The 11,569-nt window shown below is 43.7% G+C and overlaps 1 protein-coding gene across 2 annotated transcripts in view; it reads left to right on the top strand.

Moving 5' to 3' along the window:
* Nucleotides 1-238: 238 nt before the first annotated feature.
* Azin1 (antizyme inhibitor 1) overlaps nucleotides 239-11,569 on the top strand; it is a 31,510-nt gene continuing 20,179 nt past the window's right edge. For both annotated transcript variants that reach the window (XM_057792045.1, XM_057792046.1), the window contains exons 1-2: nucleotides 239-637; nucleotides 4,437-4,574. The gene's annotated coding sequence lies outside the window, so the exon portion shown is untranslated. The remainder of the gene's footprint in view (nucleotides 638-4,436; nucleotides 4,575-11,569) is intronic.

Here is an 11,569-nt window from a genome sequence, read left to right as displayed (position 1 = left end):
TCGGGGGAAGAGGGGGGCGGAGGGCCGCGCGAGGGCGGGAAGCGACCGGCGGGCCAGCACCTGCCAGGCCCCGGCGGTCCCCGCCCTTCGGTCCCGTAAACTGAGCCAGGCGAGCCTTCCTCTTCCGCCCCTCCCACAGTCCCCGGCGGCCGCTGGTCCTGCCCCGCGCGCGCGGCGGCCCGGCCGTCTGTGACGTAGCAGGCCCCGCCCCTGACTATAAATACTGGCGTCTCCGGCGCCGCCTTCCCACACTCTCTGGCTGAACTCTCGGCTGCGGTGCTTCCGTCTCTCTCTGTCTCTCTTCCTCGGGTTGTCGCCTGCTCCGCTCTCCTCATCCTTCTCGCTCTGCTGCTCTGCGGTGTGACGAGGCTGAATCCTCTCTCCCCGCCCCACGCAGTTCGCGCCTTTCCTCCTTTTTTCTTTCCCCTTCTCGCGCCGCTCCCTTTTCTCCCGTTCGGCTGCCGCCGCCGCTGCTGCTCAGCTGGTGTCGGTGCCGCGCGTTTCCCCCCACGTCGTCCCCGCAGCCTATGGCCCAGGCCGCCTTGGGTATTTCTGCTCAAGGTAACCACATCCCTCTTTAAAAATTCCGCCGAAAAAGAGAAGACGCTTTACCCGACTCTTTGGGCCGTTATCTCACGTGAGTACCGGACCGAGGGAGGGAGGGAGGTCGGGAGGGTCGGGCTACGCCGCCCCCCGGCTGTCCCGTCGTCGTTCCCCCCCCCCCGTACCCGCCCCGTAGCCGGCGGCCTCGAACATGGCGGCCGCCGGCGTGTGTGGCGGCGGCCCGGGTAGAGCTCCGGCGGTGGGGCTGGGCACCTGGCTATCTGGGCGGCCGCCGCGGTTGGGCGAGGGGGCGTGTGCGCGTGGGGCCTGCGCTCGGGGAGGGGTCGCCGTCCCCGCCCGGCGGCATGCGGGCCCCCACCCCACTCCCGTCGTGCATTGCTGTTTCCGGGGAGGGGGCCCAGCGGCGAAGCCCCGAGGGGTCAGGGTCCCGCCGCTTCCCCACCTCCCCGTCCGGGTCTCGGGGGGCCGTGACGCCGAGTGGCCCGGCTAGGCGATGGGCTGCGGCGGCCGGGGCGCCGGGTTATGAATGGAGCGGGGCGGGCCTCGAGCCGGCATCTGGTGACAGCTGGGAGGAGGCTGGATTCTTGAGGGCGGAGGGTGAGGTGGGGGGGGTTGCGGAGAGCGCGGTCCCCCTCTGCTGGAGGAAAGTTGACCTCACTCGGGGCCCGGCGGCGGGGAAGCCCGGGTGTCAAGTAGCGAGCGGGTAGGCCTTTGGCCCCTTCTGGAAACCTCGGCGCGGCTGCCCCGCCCCTGCGGCTCTCCTGATTGGGTCCGGTGGCTTTCACTTACCCCAGTCACCTCCTGGAGCCTGGAGATTAGTCACCATGGCTTCGTTTTCGGGTCCTCGCCGTGATCGCGGGGCAGAAAGAGGGCGAAGGGTAGGTGGATGTGGCTTATCAAGTACAACGTTGGCTGCCAGCAGTTAGTGATGACGAAGATGGGTTTTAACCGTGTCATTTATCTTGAACGCGTGTCCTCTGCCTAAGAAACGAAGCAGCCGGGGACACCTTTCCAGCCTCGGGGTGTTTGAATCTTGTGGTGGAGATGTTAGGTTGTTCCGTGTTCTGCTGTGTTTTACTGCTCAGTCTGGGTGGGAGCTGATTAACTCTTTCCCCTTCCTGAGTGCTCAGCTAAGGATTATGTGGACTGTGAACTAGCCTGGCAGAAATAGATCTGACACACGAGAACATGCTTGTACTGGCCATGCCAATAAGGCCTGAGGCGTTCGCATTAAGTAGGAAAGAATGTTGAAATAAAATTGTAGATAATAATCAATTTATAATCAAATAATCAATTTATTTCTCTTCCAGGGTTTTAATAGGATTCTTAACAAAGAAATCAGAGTGGCAAGTTCAACTTAGACCCCCAGCTAACATTGGGCAGTGTTTGTCTTACTATCCAACAGTTTTACTGATCTGTTGCAGCTTTAGTATTTTCATATATTAAATACAGCTCTGATTTTTAAAAATTGGCAGTAAAATTTTCATATCTTGTTCTGTGTAATTTTTTGTTCTTTGAGACAGGGTTCACTTTGTAGAGCAGACTGAGCTTGAATTTACCTCTCCCCCCTCAGCCTGGTGCTGGGATTACAGGTTTAAGTAAGTCTGGCCTCTTGTTTGAGTTTTAACAAAGAAGTGATACAGAGGGTTGTACCTGCAGATCCAGGAAGTTTTTGAAGCCACCCTTGGCCGCATAATAGCAAAATCCTGTGTCCAAAGAGGGGAGAAAGCTCTATAATCTAAACTGTCAAAATATAGAACATTGCTAACTCTCCACAAAGCTTTTTCCATATCTGTTTCTGTGGAGGCCTATCTGGTCTTCCATTTTGTTGTTATTTTGTTTTTAAATCAAAGAACTTATATGGAATCAATTGAAACACATTCTTTTGTGTAAAAGACTTTTAATTAGCATGTTTTTGTATACTAATCAATAGGTTGTTCCTGAATTGTGTAAATTAAAAATAAACCAATTTTTGGAAAAGTTGCAAAGATAATAGTAACATTTGTAAAGATGCCAAGAGAAAAACAATTTTGAGTAATGTCAAAAAGGACAAGGTAGGCTGACAACTTTAATCCCAGCACTTGGGAGGCAGAGGAAGGCGGATCTCTTGAGTTTGAGGCCAGCCTGGTCTACAAAGTGAGTTCCAGGACAGCCAGGGTTATTACACACAGAGAAACTCTGTGTCAAAAAAAAAAAAAAAAAAAAAAAAAAACAAAAAACAAACAAAACCAAGGCGGGCCTAGATTTGTATCTTAGTTGGTCAAGTGCTTGCCTAGACTCAAAAGCTCTTGGTGTCCGGTCAGCCTGTACCCCAGTGAGTAGGTGCACACCTGTGATCCTGCCTGCTGTCCATTCATTTTTAGTCTCAGTGCTTGGGAAAGGAGGCAGAGGGTGAGGATTCAGTGTCATCTTTGGGTCCACAAGAGTTCCAGGGCCAGCCTAAGGCGACGTGGCCTCAGCTCATTTCTGCCTCCCTAATTTACACAAATCATTATAAATGATAGTCAGGTTTTTCTTTCCTCCTCCATTTTGGCTTTCCAAGACAGGGTTTCTCTGCGTTGCCCCAGCTGTCCTAGAACTCAGGGTTAGGTGGAACTTAGCCTGCCTCTGTCTTTTGAGTGCTGAGATTAAAGGCATGAGCCACCACTGCCTGGCTAGTAATTTGTTTTCCAGTCCGGCCTTTCATCCGCATTTCACTTCACCATTCTTTATGCCTTCTCCTTCCAGATAAGCATGTGCATTTACCCTGTATGTAATGTTCATCTTACCCTGGGTTCCATTCTTGGTGTCTTTTATTTCATTTTATTTTATTTTTGGTTTTTTAAGACATGGTTTCTGTAGCTTTGGAGCCTGTCCTGGAACTAGCTCTTATAGACCAGGCTGGCCTCAAACTTACAGAGCTCTGTCTGCCTCTGCCTCCCAAGTGCTGGGATTAAAGGCGTGCGCCACCACAGCCCAGCCACTTTTGTTATCTATTAAAATGTCTTTGGAGCTTATTCCCCGCAGTAGCTCTGTTAAGTGAGAGAGTGTAGAAGTCGCGAAGGCTGAGGTTCACTGTCCAGTGTCTCTGAGTGTTTGACTTGGATTGCCATGAGCCTCAGCATAGCTGTGAATAAGATATGAAGACAACAACGTCTCATCCAGGGTTCCATTCCTTAGGGTAGCTAAGAATTACCTGATTCTCAGCATGATTTAGTTGTTTTAAGATTAGGTGTTTGAAGAATCAGAATGTTTCTGATTTTAGGTGTGTATGGCACCTCTAAATCTTAACACCATCCAGTCAGTTATTGGGGTGACTTTCTAAAGCTAGTGTGCCAAGCTTCACATTCATTTACTTCTGGGGATAATAAAATGGATCTAGAGGGATTAGATATGAGGAGGAAAACTTGCCCAGGGCTTTTCAAGTTATTTCTTTCTTTCTTTCTTTTTTTTTTTGAAACAGGCTCTTGTTTTTAATAATGGATGACCTTGAACGCCTGGATCACAGGTGTATACCACCATGTCCTCCTCCATTCATAAAGCTTTTTAGTATTGTAGTGGGGATTTGTAGCAAAGGATAATTTGAATTTAACCTAAAAGGTGTTCCAGATAGTTCCAATACTGTGTGCTAGAAAATTATGCATTTAAAGTCATTTAGACAGACCTTGTTGTATGTAACCTAGGATGTCCTTGAACTCAAAGTTGTCATCCTGTTTAGCCTGCTGAGTTTGGGAATCACAATTACACGGTATCATGCACAGCTGGAATGCCACTTTAATAGAACACTACTAAATAAACTAAAACTTCATCTGTTAAGTCATTTAAATTAACCTGTTTGAAGCGCAACCTAATTTTTAAAACACAGAACTTTCTACTTTTCTTTATTTCTTTAGGGCGAACTTTCTGACCGAGTATACAACTACCCAGAAGGCCTAGGAGAAGTGCTGTATAGAGAGCAGTTCGACTTCAACGCTGAGCCACCTTGGGAACCTAGCTGATGATAGGGGGGTTCCATCTCCTAACTTGTCCATGTGAGTATCTTCACACCTGAGGAGACCTTAATAAAATTGAAATATTGCTTCAGTATTTTACAGAATTTGAAATTATCTCTACTTCTTGGGACTTTACAAACTTAAGTTAGAGATTACTTCCAGGTGTGGCTGGTAAGGCTGTGTGCATTGTTTACCAATGATAGGATCATTGTAACGTTTTCTTGAATAATAATAATAATACAACTATATTTAGTATATTAGGAAATTGTGCTGGGGTCTGGAGTGGTTAGGATGCTCACAGCGGCCTGTAACTCCAGCTTTAGAGGGTCTGTCTTCCCATTTTGGCCTCCTGGCCCCATCATACCTGTGTGCACGTACTCATACATAGATTCATACCTGTGCACGTACTCATACATAGAGATGCACATGTACATACCTATACATCCACACAAGTAAAAAGTTAAAAATATTTTTTGGAATTGTACTAGTCTGGGTTTTACTATAATTTGCAAAGTGGATTTTGACCTTAGGATTTATCATATTCAATCATTTTCTTAGCAAGTATGAGTATTGGCTGAATCCAAAAAGAGTCAGAAGACTTAACTGAATCCAGGGCTTCCTGTACACACGTGCTGCTCTGAGTTAACAGTTGCTGGTATCAAAGACATGTTAGTAAAGTACTCCCTTTAGTGTGTGTGTGTGCGTGCATGCGTGTGTGCATGCATGCCAGCCAGCACGTGAGCCAGAAGAGTGTATGAGACACTAGGGGACAGCTTGTAGGATTTAGTGTTCTCCTTCTACCAGGTGTATTCCAGGGCTCAGATTTACCTGGGCCGTCTTGTCAGGATTCTGCTGCCGTCCCCCATGGGAAAGCTGTGTCTTAGAGCTTGAGATGGGTATGAAAGCAGTTTTAGTTCATGTCTTCCTAGTAATGATCATTCTGCCAGTCAAAGTTGTTTTGTTTTTTGAAGAGTTTTTTATTCATAAGATGGTTTCTTCTAAGTTTGTAGAAAACTAATGGTATAGGAGTCTTTTCTAAAAGATGATGCCTGAGAGTCCCCGCATGCCTCATATGAGATAGCCAAGGTTATTTTTTGGCTACTTAATTTTGTATGTGTGAATTATTTTAAGACTTGAGCCATTGTATAAAATGTAATTCCTCAGTAAACTGTGGCTTAAATTTGAGAAATTCATTTATCTGTCTTTTTTTTTAAGGTGTTTTTTCACTGTGTAGCCCTGACTGGCCTACAGCTCACTAAATAGACCAAGCTGGATTTGTGCTCACAGAAATCCACCTGCCTCTGCTTCCTGAGTGCTCTGATTGAGGGTATACCCCAATATACCCAGCTGGTCTACACCTGTAATCTAGTACTGGGGCTCACTGACCAGTCAGCCAGACAGGACAGGCCTAGTTGATAAGCCCCAGGTTCCATGAGAGGTTCTGTTGGAATAACACCAGGTTCCATGAGAGGTTCTGTTGGAATAACACTTGACGTTTACCTTTGGTAAATTGTGTATACACAGTGACCCGCACATACAGATAATTAATGCCCTAGATTTTATGGAATTGAAATTTGGTTTTTGAAACTGAAATAGGTTTTACATGGGCAGAAACAGCACTGGAAAGATCTCAGGAGGGGCAGTTTTCAAGCTAGTGCCTAGCTCATTACTCCTTGCAGTGTAGTCAATAAAGTATTTCTTTGAAAAAAGAGAAAAATTTCAGGAAAACTAAGGTCAAAGCAGTGTTTCTCTTTTGACTTTTTGGAGTCAGGATTTCTCTGTAGCTTTGGAGCCTGTCCTGCGACTTCTCCCTGTAGATCAGGTTGGCCTCGAACGCAGAGATTCGCCTGTCTTCCTCCAAAGTGCTGGGATTAAAGGCATGCACCTCCACTGCCCAGCTTAAAGCATTGCTTTTTTATTTTCATTATAAAATAAATTTGGGAAAATAGATTGAATGAAAATGTTCTAGAGCTATATTTAGCTCTAGAACACACCTACAGTCTGAGAATTTGGAAGGTAGAGAGTTCTGGACTACATAAGACCCTGACTCGTTCATAAGAATTTTAGACTCATTTGCTTCAACCTCCCAACTGTTAGGATTACAGGCCTGTGTCACCAAACCTTGCTTAGACTAGTTCTTTTGGTTCTAAGTAAGCACATTAATTTTTTTTTATTTATGTATTCCTTATATTGGTATGGGTAATAATAATTGTGAAAATTCAACAACCTGAAGCAACAGTCTGCATTGTTTAGTGGTTTGTTTGCTACTTAATAGCATGCTTGCTACCAAATTGTTTCCAAGCCACATTTTTAATTTCTATTAATTTTAATCTGGTCTGCTTTTGATTTATTATCAAATGATATTATCAAAATGTTCTCCCAATGTTATTTTGCTTCGTGTTTTTTTGAGACAGGATTTCTTTAACATCCCTGGGTATCCTGGAGACCAGGTTGGTCTCCAACTCACAGAAATCCACTTAACCTCTGCCTCCTGAGTGCTGAGATTAATGGCATGTGCCACCACACCTGGCTTAAATTGGTTTATTTTTAAGTATCTTTTGGCACCAAGATACTTGGTGCAGAATGTTTGGAGGCTCAAGGTCTTCCGTAACAGTAAGAGCTTATCTCAACAGTAGAAAATATATGTCTTTTGAAGTGGGTCTGATTGCCGTTGTAATCATTAATAGATTTTAAAATGGAGTTTTAAATTTTCCTTTTGATCAGTTGGAATTTTAAAAGATCGTTTATTCATTTTTACATTTTGTGGTGGGAGTTGGGGGGGTGCACGTGCTGTTGCACATTTACAGTCAGTGGACAACTGACCTCACTCTTCTCTCCACCCTGGGAATCACTCAGGTTTCCAGGCTTGCCTGGCAAGTACCTGTTCTTGAGAAATCATATTGCCAACCTATTAGAAGATTTAACAGACTGTAGAATAGGATTGCAGAAGGTATGTGTGAAAGTTAGAGGGCACTGTATAGCGTCTGTTCTTTATCCTTTTAAAAATACTTAAATTTGTTTATTGAGGTATGTGCATATGTATATATCTGGACATGTGCCACAGACAGAAGAACCTGTAGGGGCTGATTCTCACCTTCCCCCATGTGGTCCTGAGAAGTGAACATAGGTGTCAGGCTTACTGCAAGTGCCAAGCCATCTGGAGAGCCAACTAATTTAGGAGAAAAACTTGACCTGAATTTGTGCTGGCTTGAAGCAATTTTTATTGTTTATTTAGTGTTAATGTTCGTGAATTTTACTAGAAATACAGAGAGTTGCTCTCTTGCAAGCTGATACATAATATCTAGCATGTACTACATGACTGCTGAAATTTGACAAGTTAATAAGTTCGGAAAGACATTGTTTCAAGGGTTTCACTAGAATAACAAATATGGTACCTCTCAGAAGTACAGTATCTTTGTGTATGATAATTTGTGTCACTGGACATTGGGATCCTAGGATGAATCTTCTGGGGAGACACAGAATATCAGGAAACTATTGGGAGAACTTAAAACACTGGTTTCCTGGAAATACCTCATAACATTGCTAAATATGTGACTGTAAGAAATGTATCTGAGCTGTCTCCATTGGGATCTTTTGTGCAGGTATTATAGACGCCATGATTAGGCATCAGGATGGGTTTTCTCTTCTCCCTGACCTTTAGTGTGTTTGTGGTGTGTGTGTTTGAGAGGGAGAGGGTGTACCGCTATTATACCCAAGGCTTGCCTGGAAATCACTGGCTCCTGCTTCAGACTCCTCCAAGTATTGGAATTATAGGCCTATATCATCATACCTGGCTTCATGATAAGGTTTTGAGTCAGCCATTAATTTTAAGCTAGTTTATTTCATTAAGTATCTGAAAACTAGATATTCTCACACAGTATGTCAGTCTCCCTAGCCTGCAGCCCCCCAAAAGGCTGATTTTTGAACTTCAGATTATAGCCTAAGTGCTGGAATGACAGGCATGCACCTCATAATCTATCAGACTCCTTTCAGGGGGTTTAGCGGTTCTCAGAGGAGGTTAGTTGGGATGGAGGAATTAATGATGACTACCAGTGCGTCACCAGACTTTTTACTGAGCTGATGTTGTTTTGGGGTTTGGGGGTTTTCTCCTGATTACCTCTACCAAAAACTTATTTGAGCGATTAATCAGTGATTAAAAATTATAAAAAAAAAAATAAGGCATTATGTTTGAAGAAAGATTTGAAAATGTTTGAAAAGCTTTGAAAATGTAAAGGCTAGGTAAATTGGCTGTTTTGAGATGACCATTTTCCAGTTAACCTTATAGGAATAATATTTCAGGGTCATCCATGCTAATGTTTGCAATTTGTTAGCATGCTAATTGAAGCAGGTTTCTTTTGTTTTGTCTTTGAGAGTTTCTATATGTAATCCTGACTAGCCTGGAACTTGCTATATAGACCAAACTGGTCCCAAACTCTTAGAGATCCACCTGTAGGCATGTGCCACCAGATCGAGCCAGAAGCAGAATTTTGGCTTTTCTCTGATAATAAATAGTGTTACTTTATGGCAGTAAAGTAACAGTATGTTACGTGTCTATTGAGGACGTGCTGTGGAATGGTATTACTTTTTAGTTTTTGGAACACTCTGTATTGCCTGCTGTTCTAGAACTCCAGGATAATTACTATGAATGGAGCACCATTAATAGACTTAACCGACTGCTAACATAGATGTGATTATCACACTCAGACTCAATGCAGCTATGGTTACTCCCTCATACTCCCTCAGGTTTTTCTGGCTTGTAAGGGTGTGAGGTTGTATATTCTTGTATATTCTAGTTGGGTTTTTTAGTTAAACATTTTTAAGATGCGGCATCGTATGACTGTGGTCATGTAGACTGAAACTAGTATTGACTGTATGTTGTAAATTAAATTTTTAGTTCTTGCTGAGCAAGATGTAATGATTATTGCAGAGATCTCACTCAGTTTGTAAAGAATTATAATAAGAGGGGCTGGAGAGATGGCTCAGCAGTTAAGAGCATTGCCTGCTCTTCCAAAGGTCCTGAGTTCAATTCCTGGCAACCACATGGTGGCTCACAACCATTTGTAATGAGATCTGGTGCCCTCTTCTGGCTTGCAGGCATACATGCAGGCAGAATTGTATATACTAAACAAATAAATAAAAGTGTTATAATAAGTATAATTTTGGGCTGGTGCACTGAATGGCTTAGTTGACAAGGGTCCTTGCCACTGAGAAGCAAAGCAAGCCTGGTAGTGTGAGTTCAATCCCTGGAAGCCATATAAGGTGGAGGAAACAAACTGGCTCTCCAGCGTCCATGGTGACATGTGCACACTCAGTGATGAGTAGAATTAAAATGGGTGTTTTCCTTTTTGTTTGTTTGCCGTTTGAGACGTCTCTGTATGTAACGTGGGTGTCCTGTGTAGATAAGCTGGCCTCAAACTCTCAGAGATCCACCTGCTTCTGCTTCCTGGTACTGGATTAAAGTTGTGTGCCACTATGTCTGGTTCTCTGTATTTTCTTAGCTTGTAGTCTAGTGCAGCATAATTAACATGTTAAATTTGGTGTGAACAAAAGTAGGTTGGTATTTCCTGCTATGTTGGACATGAACGCCATAATAGTCCTGAGATAGTCTTCTGAATGAACAGTTTTGTCCTAATAACTCCTGAAGAGCTCTGAGTTGGACATATCCCTTATGTATATGTTAGTACATAATGGGAAAACAAGTAAAAGATTTAAACTACTTGCCACTCAAAATCTTAATAGTTGTAGTTATGTGCCCCTAGACTGATGAACGTCTTGTCTAGTTTACCACACTCAGGATAGTGTCACTTGTACCATACTATAAAGTAACATACATTTAAGCAGCAATTCTACATGTATAAGTATAACATGACTCTAAAAATCCATTATTTTGTCATTAAGGTATTTTATTATTTGAAGCTTGGGAGATGGCTCAGCAGTTTAGAGCTTTTGCAGAAAACCCAATTTCGGTTTCCAGAAAGCACCTGTGACTGGTAGTTCACAACTACCTGTAACTCCAGCTCCGGGGCATTCCAGTTCTCTCTAGCCTTCCTAGACACCATTGTTCATATGCACAGACGCATATATACATAGCTTAAAATAAATCCAAAAAAGGGGGACGAGGGCAACTGGAGGTATTGCTCTGTGGTTACAGCACTTAGTGCTGTTTTCAGGGAATGTGAATTAGATTCCAGCAACTGTGTGAGATAGCTTTTATATCAGTGTGCGTCTCCAGCTCCAGGGTCCAATGGTTTTCATAGGCATATGCTCATGTGTGCATACAAATACAAACATGGACACACAGTTTTAAAAAAAGATGAAGACCCGATTGACCTTGAAGAGATCCTGCCTTCCCCTGTTCTCCAAGTATTGAGATCAAGGTGTTCACTGCCAGTCCTGGCAAAATATAAATCTTTTAACAAAGATTTTTTAATGTTTATTGTGAGTTATCTTAGAGTTTGAAGTAAGTTGGTCTCATTTCCTTAGTCCTTTCTGCCCTCATATCTCCTGCTCTTTCTTGTTCTCTTTTAATATAACTCTTTGTGGAAATGTTTTCTGTCTAGGCATAGTGAATTGTTTCATCCCTGGAAAATTGTTTTTATTGTCATTATTAGCTTTCCAGTTACTGTGTGTTGAGGGCAAACCCTGTTCTGGATCTCATGAGTACCCCATGCAGGTTGTTTTCGGTCTATCAATCACAAAAGTACTGTGAACTTTTATCTCCCACGGGAGCTTCTTGGCTGCCTTCTTTAGTATGTAGCTTCCTGGTGCTTTTTCTCCTCCTGAAGGTTATAGTGCCAGTCATCCTGTAGAGGCCTCTCCCTAGTAGTTTTAAGAGGGTTTCTTCGAAAGTTACCTTGTGTGGTAAGTAACATGCTCTGTTGCAGGTGGAATGCAGGGAGGGGCTTAGACACCCTTGGTATTTTTAAAGTTGAGCCGACTAGTGCTTATGTGAAGAAAAATAGAAATGGCTGCAGTTAGGCACTGTACAGCAACTGTAGCAGTTTACATTTCAGATACATTGTTTCCATTTGAGT

This window comes from Chionomys nivalis, chromosome 17 (assembly GCF_950005125.1).
Source record: "Chionomys nivalis chromosome 17, mChiNiv1.1, whole genome shotgun sequence".
Lineage (NCBI taxonomy): Eukaryota > Metazoa > Chordata > Mammalia > Rodentia > Cricetidae > Chionomys > Chionomys nivalis.
The sequence above is the reverse complement of the archived record's forward strand: the minus strand, read 5'-3'. Positions and strand labels throughout refer to the sequence as shown.